This window comes from Moschus berezovskii, chromosome X, assembly GCF_049115385.1.
Source record: "Moschus berezovskii isolate FMDL1 chromosome X, NW_MosBer_1.0, whole genome shotgun sequence".
Taxonomy (NCBI): Eukaryota; Metazoa; Chordata; class Mammalia; order Artiodactyla; family Moschidae; genus Moschus; species Moschus berezovskii.
The window spans coordinates 48409869-48427583 of NC_142488.1; positions in this window are offsets into that span (position 1 = coordinate 48409869).

The window sequence follows — 17715 nt, forward strand, 5'->3', positions numbered from 1 at the left end:
GAAGAAAGCTGATCACTGAAGAATTGATGCTTTTGAACTGTGGTGCTGGAGAAGACTGTTGAGAGTCCCTTGGACTGCAAGGAGATCCAACCAGTCCATTCTAAAGGAGATCAATCCTGGGTGTTCATTGGAAGGACTGATGCTGAAGCTAAAACTCCAATACTTTGGCCACCTCATGCAACGAGTTGACTCACTGGAAAAGTTTCTGATGCTGGGAGGGATTGGGGGTGGGAGGAGAAGGGAACGACAGAGAATGAGATGGCTGGATTCCATCCCCGACTCGATGGACATGAGTTTGAGTGAACTCCAGGAGTTGGTGATGGACAGGGAAGCCTGACGTGCTGTGATTCATGGGGTCACAAAAAATCAGACACAACTGAGCGACTGAACTGAACTGAACTGAGTGTTACTTCTTTGGTTGTTTAGAGTCTTGGCGCCAGTGCTCCTACTCCAAAGGCTCAGGTCTTGATCTCTGGTCAGGAACGAAGATTTCACAAGTGGTTTGTTATGTCATTAAGTGAGGTTAAAACAAATACCCCAAAATAAGAAACCAAAGATGAACTCCAGACAAATGGCAGAAACAAAATCAGGAAAATAATAATCAAAATAATGTAATATTCTCGTATACATATACACCAATAAACAAAATTGAAACAGTCCACCAGGAATATAGTACAGTAGATTGACCTGACAAACAAACGAAATCAAAAATTATATTTACCAGTTAAGAAGAATACTAAGTAAAGCACAAACTGGAAAACAAAACTAAAGCAAGGTGCCTAGTGGAGAATAAAGAAGTGAAAACAAAACTAACAAATATGTTGAGAGGAAAGAAATAAAAGAAAAAAAGAATGTATATGCATAGCTAAATAGAGGTAGATGGAGCTGATTTATATACATTAAAGATTGATTGCAAGAGGAAAAGAATAGTAGTAAAGCCAGACAGACGAATAAATGTAGAGGAAATATAAGAGGTATAAAAAATTAAAAATTAAATTTAAAATAAAGAGAAAAGAAGGAAGAAGAAAAGAAATAAAAACTCCCTAGAACTGCAAAAGCCCAATGTAGAGGCAGGTGTTTATAACAACAATGAAAAATATGTCTGAGGGGAAAAAAAAGCTCCAAAGCTTAAGCAGATTCCATAGTTCCCATACAATCGACAACTACAACAGAGCTGGGGCAGAAAGGGGAAAAATGAAAGAAAAAAAATACAAAAGAATCTACAGAACAAGTCAAAACATACCAATAACAAATGTTTTTCTTGAGTCACTGCTCTCAGAGTCCTTTCCCTTGCTGGGAGTCACAGTCCACCTCACTTCACTAGGATGCTCTCCAGCGCTGTGCTGATCTCTGGACCTGCTGTGCAGGCAGCTCAGATTCTTATCTGGTACTACTACTGTGTGTTCTTGCCTCCAATATCCAAGCTACGGGAACTAGTGTGTTTTCTTTTGTGGGAGCTCTCAATGTCCTTTTATATATTCATAGACACAGATTCTGCCTAGTTGACCGTGTGGATTTAATCTGCAGCTTGTACAGATTCTTCCTTAGCCACACTACCCCTGGGTTTCAATTGTGATTTATTTTCCACCTCCGCATGTGGGTGGTCCACTGAGTTTTGTTCCTGAGACTGCCCTGGAGGACTTTAGTCTGCCTCAGTGATGGCCAGGTGTGGAGATGGCACATCGGCTTGGGTCACAGGGGTTCTGGCAGCACCAGGTACTCCGGGGAGTTGGAGGCTAGGGCAGCAGGAAATGTAGTGCTCCAGGAAGGTATGACAACCATTATTGGCCAATATGTTCCAGTATTCTTGCCTGGAGAACCCCCCTGACAAAGAAGTCTGGCAGGCCAGTCTATAGGGTCACAAAGATTTAGACATGACTGAAGCAACCCTGCACGCATAGACTCAAGACTTTTTGCCTGTGGCAGCTCTGCCTCAGTGAGGGTTGAGTCTGAAGGTGGCATAGCTGCTTGGCTTGTGGGGACCCTGGGGGCGCCAAGTGTCCAGGGACATGGACTGCCTCTACCACAGGAGTTATGGCCCTATCAGAGTCTTTTATCAAGTCTCTTATAGCTGGCAATCAGAAGGCCTCTTTGGCTAGTCTTTCTCCATAGCTCTGCCCACTCAGGCACATAGAGGACTCCCTTGCCTGGGGTCCTTCTCTGTTGTTCGGTGCGTCAGGCACATAGAGGAATGCCCCTGGCTAGGGTCCTACTCTGTAGATTGGTGCATCAGGTACTTAAAGGAGCACCCTGGGTGGGGTCCTACTCTGTAGCTAAATGCGACAGGCATTTGATGGGCCATACTCTCTATTGTTCAGCTGCCGATGTGGCATGTGGGGTGAGAGAGGCTATGGTGATGGCTCCACCCACTCCGTGTGACTCAGCAGTATCACCTTGCTTCCATGGCTACCCGGCTTTCTTCCACAGGCATATCCCACCACAATCTCCTCCCTCATATCCCTTCGATCCGTCTCTCTGCTGTCAACAGCAGCCCTCGCCCTGGAATTGCTCCACAATCCCTAAATTCCAGCTCTTAGCCACTACACCTTCCAGGGGACCTGTGTCCCTCTCCGGGGAGTGTATGGCTGTGGCAAGGATTATCTGATTCTCATTTCATTTAGGCTGCCAGATTGGCTGTTTCACGCTCAGCCTTAAATGTTTCTCCTCTGACTCAGACAATTGCCCTGATGTGGGGATCAGACCCCTGCTTCAGTTCCCCCACCCACCAAGGGCAGGTTCAGTCCTACTAGCACACCTGTTTTTCCCCCTCATTCTTTCATCCTACCGAGTTTGCATGGTTCTACATATTATTTTCCACTGGTCAGGTACTCCTGTCAGCTCTCAGCTGGTGTTCTTCATGCATTTCTGTGCCTGAAGGTGTATTACTGGTATATCCATGGAGAGAGATGTATTCCACGTCTACCTACTCCCTTGCCATCTTGTTCTCTCTATCATTCTTGAAATAGCTTCTTTTTTTATTGAGTCCCCTTGGAGTAAAATTTCACAAGACAACTGCACATTCAGTTCAGTTCAGTTCAATCGCTCAGTCGTGTCCGACTCTCCGCGACCCCATGAATCACAGCACGCCAGGCCTCCCTGTCCATCACCAACTCCCGGAGTACACTCAAACTCATGTCCACAGAGTCGGTGATGCCATCCAGCCATCTCATTCTCCGTCGTCCCCTTCTCCTCCCGCCCCCAACCTTTCCCAGCATCAGAGTCTTTTCCAGTGAGTCAACTCGTCGCATGAGGTGGCCAAAGTATTGCAGTTTCAGCTTTAGCATCAGTCCCTCCAATGAACATCCAGGATTGATCTCCTTTAGAATGGACTGGTTGGATCTCCTTGCAGTATAAGGGACTCTCACCACAATTCAAAAGCATCGATTCTTCGGCGATCAGCCTTCTTCACAGTCCAACTCTCACATCCATACATGACCACGGGAAAAACCATTGCCTTGACTAGACGGACCTTGGTTGGCAAAGTAATGTCTCTGCTTTTTAATATACTATCAAGGTTGGTCATAACTTTCCTTCCAAGGAGCAAGCGTCTTTTAATTTCATGGCTGCAATCAGCATCTGCAGTGATTTTGGAGCCCAAAAAAACAAAGTCTGACACTGTTTCCACTGTTTTTCCATCTATTTCCCATGAAGTGATGGGACCAGATGCCATGATCTTTGTTTTCTGAATGTTGAGCTTCAAACCGACCTTTTCACTCTCCTCTTTCACTTTCATCAAGAGGCTTTTGAGTTCCTCTTCACTTTCTGCCATAAGGGTAGTGTCATCTGCATATCTGAGGTTATTGATATTTCTCCCAGCAATCTTGATTCCAGCTTGTGCTTCTTCCAGCCCAGCGTTCCTCATGATGTACTCTGCATATAAGTTAAATAAGCAAGGTGACAATATACAACCTTGACGTACACCTTTTCCTATTTGGAACCAGTCTGTTGTTCCATGTCCAGTTCTAACTGTTGCTTCCTGACCTGCATACAGGTTTCTCAAGAGGCAGGTCAGGTGGTCTGGGATTCCCATATTACCTGTACTTAATACAAAAAGTTAAAAAAATATTTAACTGTCCTAATACCCTTCTTTTGAACACATTTCAATAACTGTATACAGTTTTCATTTATAATTCATTCATTTAAAAAATTTGGTGAGCACTTATTATGTTTTATGGTTATGCTAGATGCTAATAAGAAAATAACTTTAACAGCATTTCCATAACAGTATTGTAGGATTCAGATGTTAGTAGTGCTCAAAAAACAAAGAGTTCTGTCCTCACATGAGTTTGCCACTTGAAGCTGCTCAATGTAGTTTAACACATGAAATGCTTTGAGAAATCCAAAAGTAAAACAAAACAAAACAAGAACTGCTTAATTTTAAAAGAAGGAAAATATTTTCCTTTACTCTGTGTTAACATCTTCTTCCAAATCCCTTATTCCTTCCAATAGTTTTTCCTTATTGAGAAGTCAACTTGGTAGCATATCTTCATTGTCAGAATGAGTAACTTAGTATCAACTGTGTTAAGATTGTTGTATGAGAAACTCTGATCTTTAGCATCAGTACTGGGCTGAGCAGTGAATGGAACACAATTTCAATTAAAGCAATAATTTTGGTGTCACTGTTGACATGGAGAAAAATTCAGAAAAGTTTCATTGTTTTGTGTGAAATAGAAGAAAAATGCTTCAAATATGAATTTAAACAAATAATATTTTACGATAAATGAAAGATAGACTGAAAACCAAGTACATGTGTATATAACACACATACATATCAAGGACTGAGTCTAATGACCTTACCAATTAATTTCATGAAAAATAGAAGTATCACTGTGGCTTTCCATTACCGTTTGCTCTTCCTTAATCTGCCAAGAAAAAAATAACTTTTAGAATAAAACTAATGTTTCATTGTTTGCTATCTATCAGGTTTATGTGAAGTGCTTCCTACACACTAACAAGTAAAATACAAGAAGCTTGAAGAAGGCACCATCATATCATAATAGTTTTCCCTGTGGCTACAATGCTGTACAATCACATTATCCATACCTTAAGCCAGTGTTGCTCAATCATTTTCTTTAATTGTCACCTCCCTAAAGAGAAATTAAGTACTAAAGTATAAGACTTTGTCAGGTAGGCTTGAATTTTGGAAGGTTTCAAATCATTATAAAGTCTATGAATTTTTCACTTTACAAGAACCAGTTTTTAACCCCTTGGAAGTGACACTACTTCACTGAGAATGTATGAATTAAAGTTTAAATTACAAAGAACAATTTCTGGCTGCCATCTCTGACCATCAGGGAGTTGAAACATGAAAATAAAAATGTTTTCTTTCTGACTGGGTGAGTAGGCCCTTCTTTGATAGTTTTAGCCAAGAATCGATAAATTCACACAAGTATCAGCTATACCAGCCAAATGTAAAGTAGCTAAGTGTAGGTACTTTACTCTATGGGCTTCCCTGATGGCTCAAGCAGTAGAGAATCTGACTGAAATTCAGGAGACACAGGAGATGTGAGTTTGATTCCTGGGTTGGGAAGACCCCCTGGAGGAATGCATGGCAACCCATTCCACTATTCTTGCCTGGAAAATCCCATGGACAGAAGATCCTGGCGGGCTATGGTCCATGGGGTCACAAAGAATCAGACATATCTGAAGTGGCTGAGCACACACACATAGTACATACCAAGCTCCTCACTGTCTTCAAAACTCACTGTGGCTTGCTCCTGGGGAACAAACTTGGTATAACACTCTGACCTACTGAATTATATTTAATATTTTATCTTATACTCCCTACATATCCACAGCTGATACTTACTCTTGAGCTCCTGAAGTTACACATCTCACTGAAATAACTTACCTTGAGCTCTTTGGAGTCCAAGACCAGGCTCTTCTATGATTCCTGTGAAAGTAACAGTTTCCAGGGTAGAGATAGGTTCAATGTAACCACTTTAGCTCCAACCAATCCCTAAGTAATTCAGAGTTGTCACTGCCAAGTGCAGGAAAAAAGGCTTCTTGTGCTTTTCAAATGATTATTCTTTCATAGCCAATGTGAAACCAACTGTAGTCTGAAAAATGACTTTTACATACTCTTCTCCTGAAACTGCCGTAATGAGAATATGTACCTGCTGCTGCTGCTGCTGAGTCACTTCAGTCGTGTCCGACTCTGGGTGACCCCATAGACGGAAGCCCACCAGGCTCCCCCATCCATGGGATTCTCCAGGCAAGAACACTGGAGTGGGTTGCCATTTCCTTCTCCAATGTGTGAAAGTGAAAAGTGAAAGTGAAGTCGCTCAGTCGTGTCCGACCCTTAGCGACCCCACGGACTGCAGTCTACCAGGCTCCTCCATCCATGGGATTTTCTAGGCAAGAGTACTGGAGTGGCTTGCCATTGCCTTCTCCGGAATATGTACCTAATAGACACTAAATATATCCATAAAGTAGTATGTGTGTATAAAAGGGGCAATTAAAGAATAAAATGCTTCCATTTTCACTATGTTCTTACATGCTGCTGTCAAAGAGGATAGAGCAGATGGTTATCTCTCAGGAGGTGGTGGCGTAGTAACCAAATCCTTCCTTAAATCCCAGGACAGTATAGTGTTCAGTTACTTAGCGATATCTCTAATGCAGATCTAAAACATTGATATGCACACTCTCATCAGAATCATACAGTATATTAACACCTAATGCTGCACGCAAAGAAATACAAGGAGTACCATAATAATATTTATATCTGTGATTTACGACAAATCTCCCTGTAGACAAAAGGGTGGGAAAGAGAGAGAAAGGAAGAATAAAGACAATTTTGGTTTTCTGGTTCTGTTTTTGCCTTTCTGAGAAATGTTCCAGTCTGCTTTGTGGGGATTTGAAATATTCAGTCTTCAGTTCAGTTCAGTCGCTCAGTCTCTTTGCGACCCCATGAATCGCAGCACGCCAGGACTCCCTGTCCATCACCAAGTCCCAGAGTACACCCAAACGCATGTCCATCGAGCTGGTGATGCCATCCAGCCATCTCATTCTCTGTCATGCCCTTATCCTCCTGACCCCAATCCCTCCCAGCATCAGGGTTTTTTCCAATGAGTCAACTCGTCGCATGAGGTGGCCAAAGTATTGCAGTTTCAGCTTTAGCATCAGTCCTTCCAATGAACACCCAGGACTGGTCTCCTTTAAGATGGACTGGTTGGACCTCCTTGCAGTCCAAGGGACTCTCAAGAGTCTTCTCCAACACCACAGTTCAAAAGCATCAATTCTTCAGCACTCAACTTTCTTCACATTCCAACTCTCACATCCATACATGACCAATGGAAAAACCATAGCCTTGAATAGACGGAACTATGTTGGCAAAGTAATGTCTCTGCCTTTTAATATGCTATCTAGTTTGGTCATAACTTTCCTTCCAAGGAGTAAGTGTCTTTTAATTTCATGGCTGCAATCACCATCTTCAGTGATTTTGGAGCCCAAATAAATAAAGTCTGACACTGTTTCCACTGTTTCCCCATCTATGTCCCATGAAGTGATGAGACCAGGTGCCATGATCTTAGTTTTCTGAATGTTGAGCTTTAAGCCAACTCTTTCACTTTCATCAAGAGACTTTTTAGTTCCTTTTCACTTTCTGCCATAAGGGTGGTGCACTGTACAAAAAATATCTTCATAATCACGATGGTCTGATCACTCACCTAGCTCCAGACATCCTGGAATGTGAAGTCAAGTGGGCCTTAGAAAGCATCACTATGAACAAAGCTAGTGGAGGTGATGGAGTTCCAGTTGAGCTATTTCAAATTCTGAAAGATGATGCTGTGAAAGTGCTGCACTCAACATGCCAGCAAATTTGGAAAACTCAGTAGTGGCCACAGCACTGGAAAATGTCAGTTTTCATTCTAATCCCAAAGAAAGTCAATGCCACAGAATGCTCAAACTACCACACAATTGCACTCATCTCACACGCTAGTAAAGTAATGCTCAAAATTCTCCAAGCCAGGCTTAAACAATACGTGAACCATGAACTTGCGGATGTTCAAGCTGGTTTTAGAAAAGGCAGAGGAACCAGAGATCAAATTGCCAACATCTGTTGGATCATGGAAAAAGCAAGAAAGTTCCAGAAAAACATCCATTTCTGCCTTATTGACTATGCCAAATCCTTTGACTGTGTGGACCACAATAAACTGTGGAAAAAGAGATGGGAATTTAGTCTTAGATTTTTTTAATTAGTTTATTTTAATTGAAGGTTAATTACAATATTTTGGTGTGTTTTTCATACATCGACATGAATCAGCATGGGTGTACATGTGTGCCCCCATCCTGAAGCCCCTCCCACCTCCCTCCCCACACCACCCTCTGGATTGTCCCAGAGCACCAGCTTTGAATGCCCTGCTTCATGCATCAAACTTCCACTGGTCATCTATTTTACATATGGTAATATACATGTTTCAGTGATATTCTCTCACATTGTCTCTCCCTTGCCTTCTCCCACATAGTCCAAAAGTCTGTTCTTTATATCTGTGTCTCTTTTGCTGCCTTGCATATAAGATCGTTGTCACCATCTTTCTAAATTTCATATATATGTATTAATATACTGTATTGATGTTTCTCTTTCTGAATTACTTCACTCTGTATAATAGGCTCCAGTTTCATCCACCTCACTAGAACTGACTCAGATGTGTTCTTTTTTATAGCTAGGTAATATTGGGGGCAAGAGGAGAAGGGGACGACAGAGAATGAGATGGCTAGATGGCATCACCAACTCGATGGACATGAGTTTGAGTAAACTCCGGGAGTTGGTGATGGACAGGGAGGCCTGGCATGCTGTGATTCATGGGGTCGCAAAGAGTCAGACACAACTGAGTGACTGAACTGAACTGAAGTGAATATTCCATTCTGTATAGGTACCACAACTTCCTTATCCATTCATCTGCCAACTGACGTCTAGGTTTCTTCCATGTCCTAGCTACTGTGAACAGTGCTGCAATGAACATGGGATACACATCTCTTTAAATTGTGGTTTCCTCAGTGGGTGTGCCCAGCAGTAGGATTGCTGGATTGTATGGCAGTTCTATTTCCAGTTTTTAAAGGAATCTTACTGCGTTCTCCATGGTGGCTGTACCTATTTGCATTCCCACCAATAGTGTAAGAGAGTTCCCTTTTCTCCACACCCTCTCCAGCTTTTATTGTTTGTAGACTTTTTGATGGTAGCCATTCTGACCAGTGTGAGATGATACCTCATTGTGGTCTTGATTTGCATTTCGCTGATAATGAATGATGTTGAGAATCTTTTCATGTGTTTGTTAGCCATCTGTATGTCTTCTTTGGAGAAATGTCTGTTTAGTTCTTTGGCCCATTTTTTCATTAGGTCACTTATTTTTCTGGTATTGAGCTGCATGAGCTGCTTGTATATTTTGGAGACTAATTATTTGTCAGTTGCTTCGTTTGCTATTATTTTCTCCCATTCTGAAGGCTGTCTTTTCACCTTGTTTATAGTTTCCTTTACTGTGCAGAAGTTTTTAATTTTCATTAGGTCCCATTTGTTTATTTTTGCTTTTATTTCCAATATTCTGGGAGGTGGGTCATGGAGGATCCTGCTGTGATTTATGTCGGAGAGTGTTTTGCCTATGTTCTCCTCTAGGAGTTTTATAGTTTCTGGTCATACATTTAGATCTTTAATCCATTTTTAGTTTATTTTTGTGTATGGTGTTAGGGAGTGTTCTAGTTTCATTCTTTTACAAGTGGCTGACTAGTTTTCCCAGCACCACTTGTTAAAGAGATTGTCTTTTCTCCATTGTATATTTTTGCTTCTTTTGTCAAAGATAAGGTGTCCGTAAGTATGTGGATTTATCTATGGGCTTTCTATTTTGTTCCATTGATCTATATTTCTGTCTTTGTGCCAGTACCATACTGTCTGGATGACTGTAGCTTTGTAGTAGATTCTGAAGTCAGGCTGGCTGATTCCTCCAGTTCCATTCTTTCTCAAGATTGCTTTGGCTATTCGAGGCTTTTTGTGTTTCCATACAAATTGTGAAATTATTTGTTCTAGTTCTGTGAAAATACCGTTGGTAGCTTGATAGGGATTGCATTGACTCTATAGATTTTTTGGGTAGTATACTCATGGTCACTATATTTTTTCTTCCAACACATGAACTTGCCATATTTCTCCATCTATTTGTATAATCTTTGACTTCTTTCATCAATGTTTTATAGTCTTCTATTTATAGTGTTTTGTTTCTTTAGGTAAATTTATTCCTAAGTATTTTTTTTCATTGCAATGGTGAATGGAATAGTTTCCTTAAGTTTTGCTTCTGTTTTCTCATTGTTAGTGTATAAGAATGCAAGGGATTTCTGTATATTAATTTTATATCCTGCAACTTTACTATATTCACTGATTAGCTCTAGTAATTTTCTTGGGTGTCTTTAGGGTTTTCTATGTAGAGGATCATGTCATTTGCAAATGGGGAGAGTTTTTACTTCTTCTTTTCATACCTGGATTTTTACATTTCTTTTTCTGATCTGATGGCTGTGGCTAGGTCTTCTGAAACTATATTGAATAGTACTGGTGAGAGTGGGCACCCTTGTATTGTTCCTGATTTTAGAGGAAATGCTTTCAATTTTTTGCCATTGAGGATAATGTTTGTTGTGAGTTTGTCGTATATGGCTTTTATTATGTTGAGTTATGTTCCTTCTATGACTGCTTTCTGTAGAGCTTTTATATTAAATGGGTCTTGAATTTTTTCAAAGGTTTTCTCTGCATCTTTTGAGATAATCATATAGTTTTTATTTTTTAATTTGTTAATATGGTGTATCACATTGATTGATTTGCACATATTGAAGGATCCTTGCATCCCTGGGATAAAGCCCACTAGGTCATGATATACGATTTTTTTAAAATGTTGTTGGATTCTGTTTGCTATAATTTTGTTGAGGATTTTTGCATCTATGTTTTCAGTGATATTGGCCTGTAATTTTTCTTTGCAGCAGTTCAGTTTAGATTCTGACTTGCTCCTATACAATGTGAAAATTTTTGCTTCCACTATGGTAGGCAGAGGTGTTAATAATTTGTCATCACTGAAAGAACTTTATGTCAAGGGCATTCAGTTCTTGGTGGTAATTGAAAATGTATAGCGTATATTCCATTGATGATATTTTAGATATAGGTGAAAAAAGAAGGAGGCCTTTGGTTGTAAAGTATTGACACTGGCCTTGAACAGTTGAGAAGTAGGCATTGATTTTTGCTTTGAGGTTGAAATGAGCTTGCATAGGAAGCTTGGAATCACTTCATTAGAAGCTACAGCTATCCTTTCAGTTATCCATCAGTGACCCTTGGCCCCTGCTATGGTCTTGTCCTACAGATAAGGTAAGGGAGAACCAGGAAAAACACACTACATGATATCCTCAGCTGGTTTCCCCTGATGAGAAACTCAAAACTAAAACATGTACAGAAACATTATGGAGAACCCCTGTCAGATCACGAAGGGTTTGAATTAGCTTCAAATAAAGCCATTTAGCTTGAAGCTGAGCCATTTAGCTTAGAAGATCCATGTAGATCTTCTAAGGAAACACCCCAAACTAACCTGGCAGGGCAAGAGAAGACCCAAAACTAAAGCCTCTGGAGAATCCTGGGATGACCACACCCTCTAGTCAGGGGAACCTCTGAATTCCATCAGGCCGTGAATCAGAAGTCACAATTTAAGTGTACATGTAATGAACCAGAGAGATAACATGTACGTGTGGATCAAATGGGGATTGTAAGAAACTGAAGAATGCACGCTCTATCTAAAGGGGCAATATTGCTACTCACCTTCAATAATGGCTATAATGCAGATCAGTGGGCAGTGAGCCTAGTGTGGCCAAACTTCTTGATGTTTAAAAGGAAGTTAAACATTTGGATTTTTATGTGAAGTTTCCTCATTTTTTAATTTAATTTTATTTTTTTAATTGGAGGCTAATTACATTACAATATTATATTGGTTGGTTTTGCCATGCATTGACATGAATCCGCCCCAGGTGTACATGTGTTCCCCTTCTTGAACCTCCCTCCCACCTGTCTCCTCCCCCTTTTCTCCCTCTGGGTCATCCCCGTGACACAGCCCCGAGCATCGTGTATCATGTGTCGAAACTGGACTGGTGATTCATTTCACATATGATAATATACATGTTTCAATGCCATTCTCCCAAATCATCCCACCCTCTCCCCTTCCACAGAGTCCAAAAGACTGTTCTATACACCTGTGTCTCTTTTGCTGTCTCATATACAGAGTTATCATTATCATCCTAAATTCCATATACATGCATTAGTATACTGTATCGATGTTTTTCTTTCTGACTTACTTCACTCTGTATAATAGGCTCTAGTTTCATCCACCTTATTAGAACTGATGCAAATGCATTCTTTTTAATGGCTGAGTAATACTCCATTGTGTATATGTACCAAAGCTTTCTTATCCGTTCATCTGCAGATGGACGTCAATGTTGCTTCCATGTCCTCGCTATTATAAACAGTGCTGCAATGAACATTGGAGTACATGTGTCTCTTTCAATTCTGTTTCCTCAGTGTGTATGCCCAGAAGTGCGATTGCTGGGTCGTATGGCAGTTCTATTTCCAGTTTTTTAAGGAATCTCCACACTGTTCTCCATAGTGGCTACACTAGTTTGCATACCCACCAACAGTGTGAGAGGGTTCCTTTGTCTCCACACCCTCCTAGCATTTATTGCTTGTAGACATGGCAGCCATTCTAACTGGCATGAAATGGTACCTCATTGTGGTTTTGATTTGCATTTCTCTGATTATGAGGGATGTTGAGCATTTTTTCATGTGTTTGTTAGCCATCTGTATGTCTTCTTTGGAGAAATGTCTGTTTAGTCCCTTGGAACATTTTTTGATTGGGTTGTTTATTTTTCTGGAAATGAGCTGCAGGAGTTGCTTGTATATTTTGGAGATTAATTATTTGCCAGTTGTTTCATTTGCTATTATTTTCTCCCATTCTGAAGGCTGTCTTTTCACCTTGCTTATAGTTTCCTTTGCTGTGCAGAAGCTTTTAATGTTAATTAGATCTCATTTTTTTACTTTTGCTTTTACTTCCAATATTCTGGGAGGTGGGTCATGGAGGATCCTCTTGTGATTTATGTCGGAGAGTGTTTGGTCTATGTTCTCCTCTAAGATTTTTATAGTTTCTGGTCTTACATTTAGATCTTTAATCCATTTTAGGTTGATTTTTCTGTATGGTGTTTTCATTCTTTTACAAATGGCTGACTAGTTTTCCCAGCACCACTTGTTAAAGAGACTGTCTTTTCTTCATTTTGTATTCTTGCCTCATTTATCAAAGATAAGGTGTCCATAGGTGCATGAATTTATCTCTGGCCTTTTTATTTTGTTCCATTGATCTGTATATCTGTATTTATGCCAGGACCATACTGTCTTGATGACTGTGGTTTTGTAGGAGAGCCTGAAGGCTGGCAGGTTGATTCCCCCAATTCCATTCTTCCTCCTCAAGATTGCATTGGCTATTCGAGGTTTTTTATATTTCCATACAAATTGTAACATTATTTGTTCTAGCTCTGTGAAAAATACAGTTGGTAGTTTGATAGGGATTGCACTGAATGTATAAATTATTTTGGGAAGTATACTCATTTTCACTATATTTATTCTTCCAATCCACAAACATGGTATATTTCTTCATGATTTAGTGTCATCTTTGATTTCTTTCACCAGTGTTTTACAGTTTTCTATATATAAGTCTTTTGTTTCTTTCAGTTCAGTTCAGTTGCTCAGTCGTGAGTGACTCTTTGCGACCCCATGAATCACAGCACGCCAGGCCTCCCTGTCCATCACCAACTCCCGGAGTTCACTCAAACTCGTGTCCATCGAGTCGGTGATGCCATCCAGCCATCTCATTCTCTGTCGTCCCCTTTTCCTCCTGCCCCCAATCCCTCCCAGCTTCAGAGTCTTTTCCAGTGTGTCAACTCTTCGCATGAGGTGGCCAAAGTATTGGAGTTTCAGCTTTAGTATCAGTCCTTCCAATGAACACCCAGGATCGATCTCTTTTAGAATGGACTGGTTGGATCTCTTTGCAGTCCAAGGGACTCTCAAGAGTCTTCTCCAGCACCACAGTTCAAAAGCATCAATTCTTCGGCTATCAGCTTTCTTCACAGTCCAACTCTCACATCCATACATGACTACTGGAAAAACCATAGCCTTGACTAGACAGACATTTATTGGCAAAGCAATGTCTCTGCTTTTTAATATACTATCAAGGTTGGTCATAACTTTCCTTCAAATGAGTAAGCATCTTCTAGTTTCATGGCTGCAATCAGCATCTGCAGTGATTTTGCAGCCCAAAAATATACTGTCTGACACTGTTTCCACTGTTTCCCCATCTATTTCCCATGAAGTGATGGGACCAGATGCCATGATCTTTGTTTTCTGAATGTTGAGCTTCAAGCCAACCTTTCACTGTCTTTTTTCATCAAGAGGCTTTTTAGTTCCTCTTCACTTTCTGCCATAAGGGTGCTGTCATCTGCATATCTGAGATTATTGATATTTCTCTTGGCAATCTTGATTCCAGCTTGTGCTTCTTCCAGCCCAGCGTTCCCCATGATGTACTCTGCATATAAGTTAAATAAGCAGGGTGACAATATACAACCTTGACGTACTCCTTTTCCTATTTGGAACCAGTTTGTTGTTCCATGGCCAGTTCTAACTGTAGCTTCCTGACCTGCATACAGGTTTCTCAAGAGGCAGGTCAGATGGTCTGGTATTCCCATCGTTTCAGAATTTTCCACAGGTAGATATATCCCTTTTATTCTTTTCTTTGCAACAGTGAATTGAATAGTTTCCTTAATTTCTCTTTCTATTTTCTCATTATTAGTGTACAAGAATGCAAGGGATTTCTGTGTGTTGATTTTATATCCTGTAACTTTCCTATATTCATTGATTAGCTCTAGTAATTTTCTGGTAGTTTTTAGGGTTTTCTTTGTAGAGGATCATGTCATCTGCAAACAGTGAGAGTTTTACTTCTTCTTTTACAATTTGTATTTCTTTTATGTCTTTTTCTGCTCTGATTTTTGTGGCCAAAACTTCCAAAACTATGCTGAATAGTAGTGGTGAGAATGGGAACCCTTGTCTTGTTCCTGACTTTAGCGGAAACGCTTTCAATTATTCACCATTGAGGATAATGTTTGCTCTGGTTTTGTCATATATAGCTTTTATTATATTGATGTATGTTTCTTCTATTCCCACATTATGGAGGGTTTTTATCATAAATTGATGTTGAATTTTGTCAAAGGCTTTCTCTGCATCTATTGAGATAATCGTATGGTTTTTATTTTTCAGTTTGTTAATGTGTATTATATTGATTGATTTGCGGATATTGAAGAATCGTTGCATTCCTGGGATAAAGCCCACTTGATCATGATGTATAATCTTCTTAATGTGTTGTTGGATTCTGATTGCTAGAATTTTATTAAGGATTTTTGCATCTATGTTCATCAGTGATATTGGCCTGTAGTTTTCTTTTTTGTTGTTGTTGGAACTTTGCCATGTTTTGGGATTAGGGTGATGGTGGCCTCATAGAATGAGTTTGGAAATTTTCCTTCCTCTGCAATTTTCTGGAAGAGTTTGAGTAGAATAGGTGTTAGCTCTTCCCTAAATATTTGGTAGAATTCAGCTGTGAAGCTGTCTGGACCTGGGCTTTTGTTTGTTGGAAGATTTCTGATTACAGCTTCTATTTCCGTGCTTGTGATGGGTCTGTTAAGATTTTCTATTTCTTCCTGGTTCAGTTTTGGAAAGTTGCACTTTTCTAAGAATTTGTCCATTTCTTCAAAGTTGTCCATTTTGTTGGCATATAAGTGCTGATAGTAGTTTCTTATGATCCTTTGTATTTCTGTGTTGTCTGTTGTGACCTCTCCATTTTCATTTCTAATTTTATTGATTTGGTTTTTCTCCCTTTGTTTCTTGATGAGTCTGGCTAGTGGTTTGTGAGTTTTATTTACCCTCTCAAAGAACCAGCTTTTGGCTCTGTTGATTTTTGCTATGGTCTCTTTTGTTTCTTTTTCATTTATTTCTCCCCTAATTTTTAAGATTTCTTTCCTTCTACTAACCCTGGGGTTCTTCATTTTTTCCTTTTCTATTTGCTTTAGTTGCAGAGTTAGGTTATTTAGTTTACTTTTTTCTTGTTTCTTGAGATATGCCTGTATTGCTATGAACCTTCCCCTTAGCACTGCTTTTACAGTGTCCCAGAGGTTTTGGGTTTCTGTGTTTTCATTTTCATTCATTTCTCTGCATATTTTGATTTATTCTATGATTTGTTGGTTATTCAGCAGCGTGTTGTTCAGCGTCCATATGTTGGCATTTTTAATAGTTTTTCTCCCGTAATTGAGATCTAATCTTACTGCATTGTGGTCAGAAAAGATGCTTGGAATGATTTCAATTTTCTTGAATTTACCAAGGCTAGATTTATGTGATCTATCCTGGAGAAGGTTCTGTGTGCGCTTGAGAAAAAGGTGAAATTCATTTTTTTGGGGTGAAATGCCCTGTAGAGATCTATTAGGTCTAACTGGTCTATTGTATCATTTAGAGTTTGTGTTTCCTTGTTAATTTTCTGTTTAGTTGATCTATCCATAAGTGTGAGTGGAGTATTAAAGGCTACCAGTATTATTACATTGTTGTTAATTTCCCCTTTCATACTTGTTAGTAATTTTCTTACATATTGCGGTGCTCTTATGTTGGGTGCATAAATATTTATAATTGTTATATCTTCTTCTTCGATTGAGCCTTTGATCATTATGTAGTGTCCTTCTTTGTCTCTTTTCAAAGCCTTTGTTTTAAAGTCAATTTTATCTGGTATGAGTATTACTATTCCTGCTTTCTTTTGCCCTCTATTTGCATGGCATATCTTTTTCCAGCCCTTCACTTTCAGTCTGTATATGTCCCTTGTTTTGAGGTGGATCTCTTGCAGACAACACATATAGGGGTCTTGTTTTTGTATCCATTCAGCCAGTCTTTGATTTTTGGTTGGAGCATTTAACCCATTTACATTTAAGGTAATTATTGATAAGTATGATCCCATTGTAATTTTCTTTATTGTTTTCGATTCGAGTTTATACACCCTTTCTGTGTTTTGTGTCTAGAGAAGCTCCGTTATCATTTGTTGGAGAGCTGGTTTGGTGATGCTGAATTCTCTCATCTTTTGCTTGTCTATAAAGCTTTTGATTTCTCCTTCATATTTGAGTGTGATCCTTGCTGGGCATAATAATCTGGGCTGTAGGTTATTTTCTTTCATCACGTTAAGTATGTCTTGCCATTCCCTCTTAGCCTGAAGAGTGTATGTTGAAAGATCAGCTGTTATCCTTATGGGAATCCTCTTGTATGTTATTTGTTACTTTTCCCTTGCTTCTTTTAATATTTGTTCTTTGTGTTTGATCTTTATTAATTTGATTAATATGTGTCTTTGGGCATTTCGCCTTGGGTTTGTCATGTTAGGGACTCTCTGGGTTTCTTGGACTTGGGTGATTATTTCCTTCCCCATTTTAATGAAATTTTCAACTATTATCTCCTCAAGTATTGTCTCATGGTCTTTCTTTTTGTCTTCTTCTGGGACTCCTATGATTCGAATGTTGGGGCATTTAACATTGTTCCAGAGGTCTCTGAGATTGTCCTCATTTCTTTTAATTCGTTTTTCTTTTTTCTTCTGTATTTAATTTATTTCTACGATTCTATCTTCTAGCTCGCTTATCCTGTCT